Source organism: Crassostrea angulata, chromosome 5 (assembly GCF_025612915.1).
Source record: "Crassostrea angulata isolate pt1a10 chromosome 5, ASM2561291v2, whole genome shotgun sequence".
In the NCBI taxonomy this organism is placed as follows: domain Eukaryota; kingdom Metazoa; phylum Mollusca; class Bivalvia; order Ostreida; family Ostreidae; genus Magallana; species Magallana angulata.
The window spans coordinates 41,935,781-41,946,344 of NC_069115.1; the positions used below are offsets into that span (position 1 = coordinate 41,935,781).

The window sequence follows — 10,564 nt, forward strand, 5'->3', positions numbered from 1 at the left end:
GTATGTGTAGTCTGGTTACAGCGCGAAAAATTATAAATTTATTGGGGAGGTGCCAAAGTTTACTTGGATATGTCATTGAACGATTAAAACTATAAACAATTGATCGGAAATGGGAGGGGGCTTATATAGAGTTGTTCTATAGATGACATATCCTTATATTTGCATCACGTTTCTCATTATGTAACTGAGTACATGTTTTAATATGACTTGTCTTGAATCGTAGAAATATAAATGTTGAAGTAATTATTATCGGAACATAATTTTCATTTCATATAAATGCTTTAAATTACAAGGTTTTTACTGTAAACAAGCGCAAAATTAAAAAAATTAAAAAAAAAATTCCAAAACATTTAAAGTATTCGACGTATTCAAGACATTGTGCCTCATTATTATTAGACTATTAACCAGAAGGGTTTTGATTAGAAGGTAAGGTAACTTTTCGTTTAGATAATTTAATAACACATAAATCTTTTTTTTTTAACAAAACATAACAGATAATTTTTTTTGATGTCTACATTTTCTTCTCTAATTAGCTGATTTGCATATGCCGAATCAAACATCATATTTGTCTGATAACCCTCAAGAACAATGTACACGCCATTTAATGAAGAGGAACTGCGATATTAATGTTTTCATTATTTTACTATCGAATGATTTTCACTGTTTCAAACTAATAATCATATACCAAATTAACTTGCCTATAGATACTACAAATAATATTATTTCAAGCATTCACATATCCTCATTAACACCAAAATATGGATGAAATATTACATATTATGAGAAGAAGAATTCACAAATGCCATTGTTGCAGATGAAAGTTTGAACAGACTTGCTTATATTCAATTTTTGTATTTGCTTAAACTAACTAATATCGTATTCATTACCATGTAATAAGTATAGGATCTTTAATGATTTGCGATGGTATATGATTTTTATCCAACGAGTTGTGTGATAGACAGGACAAAACGAGTTGGATAAAAATCTTATTACATCACAAATAATGAGAGATTCTTTTTATCACATGATTTGACACATATTTTGTTAATCTCAATTCTTTCTGTAAACATTGTAATTGTGAGCCACACAACACATTCACTGCAAGACGTCAACAATTTAACGCTCGAAAAAAAAGTTTTTTGAAGTTTAACAATCTAACATTTCATTTTCGAACACTTTTTATGACTTCATGAAAAATAAATGAAACAACAGTTAATGATTCACATTTACAACTCAACTTTTTTCAGCTGAAGTAATTATTTACTTTTTCATTCTACGTAAACCAACTGCCGAAACCTACGTAATGTTTAATTATGACGTCACGTGGCGTATGAACACATATAAACATATAAACCATGAGTGATATCCACCGTATATTGAGATAAACATGTGATAAAAGCTGTAATATTTTTTTTTTAGTTTTACTTTCAAATATCGAAAAATGTAGTGCTAGTAACAATATATAATTTAATCTAAGTTAACTTTATATCACTCATATTAAACGACCGAGTCAAGCGATTGAAGGTATTTGACTGGTACATGTAGGAAATACTCTTTTGAAATTTTAATTTGCACATGCTATAATTCAACACATGAGGAAATGTGAATCACATGCTCAAGCATCAGAAAGTATCAGAAATTCACTACAGAGAAATGAAGTTCCAGAGTTCTTTCACATTCACTGTGATTTGCAGCACCACATTATGTACGTCTTTAAACTGCGAAAGGTAAAACTTTTAGATATTAAATAATATGATGTAGGAAAAAAGAATTACACGTATATGTATTTTCATAAATAATCCATATAATTGCTCTTAATGTCAAAAAAGGAAATCGGAAGAAAACTGTATTGAAGATTGCAAATGGAGAAAGATGTACAACAAGTGCATTGGTCAGTAGACATATAGTTGTTTTTCATTTTTGTTCACTGTTACGTTTTCAATGTACACAATGGAAAGAAACAATTACAAAACTGTATAGTGACGTTAAATAAGTTTGTTTTCCTTATTACAATGTGTACATGAACATTGAATATTGTTTGTTTTATATTTGGACATTCAATTTGTTATAAATTTTCTTTGTCTTGGCAGATTGTCCAGTTGGTTACTATGGAAGACACTGTTCGAGATCATGCAGATATCCAAGCTATGGGATAAATTGCCAACAGGATTGTTCAGAGTGTGGTCAGGAAGCTTGCAGTGTGATATTTGGTTGTATGGCAAGTGGGAAACAAACTCAGGGTGGTACAATTAAGATTTCACGAATTCACTGACTGCCAATTTAATCTTCCCTATCGTTAAAGAGAACAATTCTGGCATTGATACAAATTAAAATATCAACATATTCTATAATGTATCAACTTGAAATGCACAAAAGTTTCCATTCATTTATTTTTTATTTGTTTGCATCAACAAAAACAAAACAATTGCATACCTTTTTCATTGATTATCATCATGTTTTGTTTTCCCTCAGACTGAAATGTCACATTTTCATTGGATTAAACATGGCACGTGATTGCCTCATATATCTCTATGTAGGTTCTGTGAGGATTAATATTAGGCAATATGGCCGTCATTGGCCGCCGCCTCACCTACTCATCTCGATATTTCATATTTTTTAACACAGAAATCGTGTTCAGTAAGTCATTAAAATATTTAGAGTAGTGGCCCTTTGGAATTATTTTTAAATTAGAGTAGTTGCCCTTTGAATATTGACGTCACATTGTTGTGTCTGGAGCAGAACAAAATGGCAGCGTTTAAATTTGCTCAAATCTTTACAGAGGTTTAAAATTGAATAGCAACAAAACGTTGTAAGTAAAATGGGTGAAGCATAGATTTTTAAGCGTATTTGAAAGGTGGTATTGATAATTTTGAAGAGTTTAAATGAGTTTCATTGGACGAGATGTAAGGCCTCTTGTACATGGCTTTGCGTAGATCACCGCTATATGTGAATGAATATGTCGCTTGATAGTCCTCGGGAAAACAAAACACTTATAAGGTTAGTTACTGACTCACTACGGAAATATATTGGGTTGATCAATCACATAGACGGCCCGGCTTCGTCTCGCCATCTATGAGATTGATCAACCCAATATATTTCCGTAGTGAGACAATAACTAACCTAATAAGTAATAATCTTATTCTAAATAAATGATATGTCAATTGACAATAATCAAAAGGGTAGCATGATTTAATGAGTGAATTTATTTATAAATCTTAGTCAGTACCATTTACGTATGTATTGTTTTGGAAAGATTTGTTCTTCCGATTCCCTATACTGTTTTATCCTTCCACCGTCTAAGAAATGTCACTTGTCTTGAAAATGTTCTGATTTTATCTCTCACTGGTCCAATATGCATCAAATACAACTCATTCATTACTTGTATATAATACAATTTAAAAAAAATATGTTTCATATATAAAGACCACAGCAAATCTCAGTGTAAAACCATTTCCAGAAGTATTGTGTTTTTTCGTTTTAATGAAATTGCATAAATTATTTCTACAATTCTAAACTTTACTGATATTCAAGGACATTCGGTGACATTAATCAATGTCAAATACTTATGCATAAACCATTTTTCTAACCATACCTGGTATTCACTTCACTCACAGAGTGATCTTTTGCAAAGGGATAGGTCTGATATAATGACCATAGCAGATTTTAATAGAATTCTTGTTTAGACCATAATTAAGTCGTCTACTCCTGCTCAAATCTGGATCATACTTTGTCAAAAACTCAAAAACTGTGGAATTATCAATGTTCATAAGGGACCAATGTTCGTAGCATTCGTGAGTTACCATTGCACACGAATCAACATCCCAACGAATGTACATGTATGTGCAAGCATTTGTTTAGTATTTGTTTGCAAAATTGCACCTGCTACCTATGAAATTACGTCCTCACGAACTAGAAAAATTTTGGCAAGCATTGGCCCGAATAAAAATGATTCCACAGTAAAAGTATCCATGCACTATTTGTCTTCGAAATACTTACACATTTCAAAAGAATTATAAGGTTTTCTAAAAACAGAAGTCTTATTTACCCTTTTTTTAAAGCGAACCCCGTGTGATGTTACTTTATCATAATATAATATTTAGCTCGACCCTAGGATTGGCCATTTTTATTATTTCGACAGATTGTCCAGATGGCTTCTTTGGAATAAACTGTTCACGACAATGCAGGTATCCAAACTATGGGAAAAATTGTCAACAGAACTGTTCACATTGTAACCGGGTGATGTGCAATTACTGTTGGTTGTCTGACACAGGATGGAACAACCGACAGAGGTATATATACACATGAGTTATAGCATACCAAATGAAACATGTATAAAAGTATAAAAGCACCAAATGGTATACTTTATCATCCACAAGGCGAAAATTGAGCAACTTTTTTTCAAATTGAAAAAAAAGATAAACAACATATATTCTTTCTTCACTTGTTTAAACGTTTATAATAAAGCGATACGTTGCTTGCTAATATCAAAATATCCACAAGCTCGTAGTCCGTTACCGTAGACTTTGATTTTTTTTATCATTGTGAATGTTTCAATTTTCTAACATATTTACAAGCTTGAATAAAAAAATTAAATAATTCAAATAAACCAAGAAACAGTTATAGTTTTTTTTATATACCCTATTACTATTTGTCTTTAATATCTTTCAGAAAATGTTACTACAGTCTAAAGATGAGCAACTGCACTAAAATTAAACATAAGTCAAAATATTTATATCCATATGCCATCTGTTTTTATTCAGAATCACAGAATATGATACAAGGTTTGACTCTCCCAATGGTTATCGGAGTTTTCGTCGGGGTTTCAGTTGTAGTTGCTATTGCAGTCCTCTTTGTCATATCTTTTACAAACAGAAGATTCTACTCGAAACAAATAAGAGAAAATTCCTTTTATGTTGGATCTGTCGTGTCAGAACACGTCACTACCACACTGTGTAGAGTACCTGAACAACGCAGCGATATTTGCGATGAAAATATACCTACTGACAACAACACATACATGCTAGCGAGCTCATTGCGATACGAGAACATGTAATTTTAGTACTTGTAAATATGCATTTTTTTGTTAAACCCTTATTAAGGTCTTCCGTTACAACGGAAGACCTTATAGTGATTGTAATGTTTATTATTAGGGTTTTCCGTTTTTCAACGGAAAACCCTTCTGTTATTCTACTGTTTCTTATTATTATTTTTTTTTTTTTCCCGCAAATTTTGTGCACGAGATTTCTCGAACATTTTTTGTCTGATTGCTATGAAACTTTCAGTGTATGTAGATGATATTAATATCTCTAGACGTTTTTTTCAAATTTTTAAAATTCACTTCCGGTTATGAGTTATTGCCCTTTAATTGAAAATTGGGGGGTCTTTTGTCCAGAGTTGATCTCGGGAACTACAGATGATAGATGCATGAAATTTGGCGAAATTGTCGGTAACATTTTATAATTTTGCTGGCATGAAAATTTTGGTAATTTCTTTGTTAGTTTTAGAGCTATTTGTCGCCAAAGTTTAAGATTTTTTCGGGGCTGAAATTTTGTTGCTTTTTGTATTATAACCTTTAAACTAAAAAATATTTTGTTAATACATATAGAACAAAAGTTGTTTAGAATAACGAGAGCTTTCATTTAAAATTAAGAAAAAAGGGCTGGCCCCTATAATTAGGGGTCAGCAGCTCATACACGTATTTTTCTGATAGCAAAAATCGTTATCATTTTATGAAAAAAAATTAATTTAGTTATTGTTATTATATTAAATAATGTCATTTGGTATCAAATTAAACAAGTTCTGTCCTATATTTTTTTCAAATTTCATAAAACAAATATGTGAGAATCGTACATGAACGAGTTAATATGTCTACATAGACACACAAGCGAACAAATGCCACATTAAGGCCCAGGCATTTACTGCATTACGTTGTGTTGCGTCTTAGATAAATTGTTGTGATTCAATTTCATTTTTTTCATCTATATCATTTATGAATTCAATGAACACACGTGCACATTATTTAAACGTTCTATGTGCAACTATTTGTCGGGGCGCCCCTGTTTGTGACCCCCGCGCGCGCGCGCCGAATGTAAACAGTAAACGAACGGCATTGTAGAAAAGAGAGAGCTGTAGTTGTGTATTCTTTCGGTGTACACATGCATTTTCAATTTGCTGTGAAACATATGAACATGCACAGGGAACAATATTACATATTTGTTTAAGGAGGATATTTTTCTCGTGTGAATCGTTTACGAGGAAATTCTGACAGCCACACTTCTGTCGACGATCAGCCGTTGATAAGCTACGAGTAATAAAGGAGAAAAGATGGACATTAAAGTGTGTGATTTATGTGGATGTTACTGAAGAAGGTGAGGCTTTTACTCCTTTTAAAGTTTCTTGTTAACTGGTTAAAATTTAGTATATAGTATAGATGTACATGTAAGTACGTGCACACTGTTAAATGTTTTTGTTATCTGGTTATGGTGTGGGTGTTTGTTTACTAACGTGTAATTTTTACATGTTTCATGGGTGTTTAGACTCGCGCGAGGTTCATGGGGGACTGGAAAGGGTAACTGAATTTATCTATTTAAAAAAATAACGGATTGTGAATTTTCAACTCAAAATTCAAAGCAGGGTCTAATTAGAAACATATCATATATTCTTGTGCAGAGGACTCCAAATGTAGTCATGAATACCCTGTAGACATAACTTCAAGTAAATAAAATTGTATACTTCAGACTTCAGAGTTAAAACATGACTTAAATATCTTTATGATGCCAATCATTGTATCATTAAAGAGGTATAGCAGACCAACGGGTACCCGGTACATGTACTTGTACATGTAGGTTACAAGTTAGAACTATGCCTACCATTCTACCAGTTCACATAATTTTTCTTATTTAGCAGTTATGATGTGTACTTAAATTGTCCTTGTTAATGTTTTAAATGTAATTTTTTATTCTCTTTTTTTAATCTGACTACTGGCAGTACTGGCGTGCGAGCAGTTCTCGCCGAGGACCATTTCTCGCTGGTGCACTGTTACATCATATTTTCGTATATAATTTTATGTGTTGATAAAATGACGTAACAATGCACTGGTGAGAAATGGTACTCGGCGAGAACTGATCGCACGCTAATATTGATTAATTACAGACAAAAACTGAAGGTTGCGAGTGTTATTTTTAATTGAACAACATTGTTTAAAATAATTCTTTATATATGTGACGATCAGACCGGTTTGAATACCAGTGCCAGATAGCTCAGTTGGTAGAGCACCTGACTAGAGATTCAGGGGGCCCATGCAGGTTCAAATCCCTTCATTATTTCTCCCATCCTGTTACAATATTGGTGTTGTGACCAACCCCTGGAACTAACAGGTTAACTCGATCCTGCCAGGGATGATCTTCGAGGGTGAAGATCATTTAAGGGGGAGAAATGTGACGGTCAGACTGGTTTGAATACCGGTGCCAGATACATGTAGCTCAGTTGGTAGAGCACTTGACTAGAGATTCAGAGGGCCAGGTTTGAATCCCACTTTGTTCTGTCGTTATTTCTCCCATCTTTTACATATACATGTATATCAGATATATGACAGATGATTAAGGTCATCACATGTTTTGCAAGATGCAATAAGTGTTAAAAACCTTTACTTTACAACAGAATACATTTAAGTGAATATTTATGTTTCTTGTTATTATTTGGTGTGGTTTTCTTGACAGTGTCGCATAAACAATTTACCCGCTCCTAAAACACAAACTTTCTTTTTGTGGATTCAGCTTACCGCTGATTGGCTCCTGTTGCAGCAGACAAATAAGATATGCACGCACAAAACACAATGAACTTATCAGAGAATGAGTTGAGTTTATTTAAACTGTTGGAATTTGGGTATTTTTTTTAAAAATGTATACTTGTGACAAAACATATATGTGGTACATACAGCTGTAGCTTTATGAAGAAAATTTTGGTTAGACCATATATACCTATCATGCAAGTAAATGATATTTACAAAAAACTTGCAATTTATGGCGCACGAAATATACGCTAGTTTTATAAAGATTGACATACATGTAATGTACCACATTCTTTGAAAAATAATCTATTAAAAATTCTTCATTAAGTTTACTCATACATGTTTTATGCTTATTACACGTAGTATTGTTTTTAAAACATGTAATTTATAAGAAAATAAACAAAAACCCTCGCTAAATTTTTTTGCAAACAAAAAATACACAGTAGAATTGATAAAAAATGGTATACCAGAAGCTAATACCAGTACATGTACTTTGACGCTGCTCGGTGGGTAATATTCGTTTGTAATTTACGAATTGAAATATTGACTGTTGCACTACAAGTATGGTAATAAACTCTCTCTCTCTCAAACTCTCTCTCTTTCTCAATTTGATAAGTGTTTATACCTATGAAAATTTTTTAATATTATATTATGACTTGATATGCAAATTTTTGATCTTGTACTGCCTAAATGTTATGTCATGTATTGGGATATGTCATACTTATTACACTGCATGGTCAGTGTATTTTTTACAGAAATACTATGCATATGTTAATGTAAACACAGCTATTACTAGTACATGTATGTAAACACAGCTAATTATTTTTTTTATTTATTTCAGCTCAAAACAGACTCTTGTTACCACATGGCTTTTACCGGTACCTGTTGATTCTTGTGGGTCAGCTCCTGAGATTAACCTGTCACCTCTATCCACATGCATATTCCTTGTGTTCTACAGACTATTTACTGGTAATTCAAATTAAATCCGATAATGCATGAACAATAATGGAATTTGAAGAAAGCATCATGCCATGTTGTGGTTTGTGTTTGATAAGAAATTATGAAAACAAAATTAAGGCTGTTTAAAGAAATTCATAATTGCTGTGAAAATTTGTTTTTCAATAAAAGTATACAATTATGTTTCCTTTATTTTTTATTTCATAAAGATATTTAGATGTGTTTACATAATTGAACCCCCCCCCCCTCTATTTAATTGTCTGCATTAAGATTACATGTAGGATATGTAAATGTACATTTGACTTTGAAATAACATCTGCTATGATAATTACTTTTGAAATGAACAAGAAACAACCTATTTCTACCTTTCTAAGGTATATATGCATAAAAAAGTAGAAAAACATGTCAAATTTGAACATTTTTCATTGAAATCAACTCTGTCTCCAGCTACCTGGGTGTGTTTGAATTTAATTCTAATTTAAGGCAGATGTCTAACTTGTAGGTTGTAACTTACTGTTTTAGCATGGTTAGAAGAAGACTAGAAATCAGAATAGATTAGATATTCACTAAATATGATTGTTAGCTTTCTTTTTTCATGAAAACAAGAAATCACAAGCAGGACAGCTGTCTATTTGTTAATTAAAATGGTACAAATCATACAATAAACAAATAAAGATCACATTTTAGAATCATTGATGATTGTTTTCAAATATGTGTGAGAAATGACTCAAGGAAATTGCCACATGTTTCATAGAATTAGGTAAAACATTTCAAACCATGACTTTTTATGAAAATCAAAAGATTAGGGGGTGGGGGGTATACATGTAAGGGTATTTCTAAGTGATGTGAAGCTTTTATCATGATTATATAATGTAGGCATATGTTGTATTGAATAAGGTTTCTTTTTAAAGGTGGTTGAACAAAAGTTGACCTCTAAAAGGTCAGATAAAGATGTTTTACTATGGAGAACCCTGTAAATCTGTGTTTACTAAAGGAAATTGGAAATGGTGGGTTCACTTAAATGGCCATATTTTTATTAAACCTCAATGGAATTGGCAATATGTGGTATTCTTTTTCTCAGAATTGCATTAGCTTTCTTATTCTAAGACAAACCGTCTTTTCATAAAAATGTTAGTGTACTAAATTAAAGATACAAGGAACAGTTTCGGATAAAGTACCGTCAATATTTTTGTAAAATTGAGAGTGACTGTACTTGAAGGTTTATCATTGTTGCGTAGATTCATGAAATGAATTTTAATGATTACCAATAGTTAGAGGGATGTCTCTTGTTGGAATTGGTAAGCAATATTAAGGCCCCTAATTTTAAGTACATGAGAAGCAGAAATAAATTGTGAAACTTGCGGCTATGACAGATATGTTGACTTTACAGTGAAATTGAAGGTTACAAACGGGAGGTTATATAACATGAAATGTAGGTGGATGGGATATTATATGCCTATTTAGTATTTACTGGGTATGAGGACAATAGCAAGTTTATTGTCCCCCAAGACAGCAAATATTTAATGAGGCAAAGCCAAGGGAAATACTAGCTGTTGAATGGGACAATAAACTTGCTATTGTCCGAATAGTCAGTTAATTGGTATTTCATTATACAGAAGAAAACTTTATTTGTCAGCGATGCAGAATTTCTTGATGATAAACAAATTAGAGTTAAATCAAACTTTGTATTTAATGCGGCGATCTTATTAGGTCAGAGGTGTTCCGAGTTTAAGGTGATATGGGACACTTCCATGTTGTGACGTATTGTTTATCGAAATAAACAATAAAATAAAGTGTAATTATATAAGTACATGTAGT

The 10,564-nt window shown here is 32.1% G+C and overlaps 1 pseudogene; it reads left to right on the top strand.

Annotated features, from left to right (window-relative positions):
• Window positions 1-1,611: 1,611 nt before the first annotated feature.
• On the top strand, window positions 1,612-5,053 carry LOC128182842 (cell death abnormality protein 1-like; annotated as a pseudogene).
• Window positions 5,054-10,564: the final 5,511 nt, after the last annotated feature.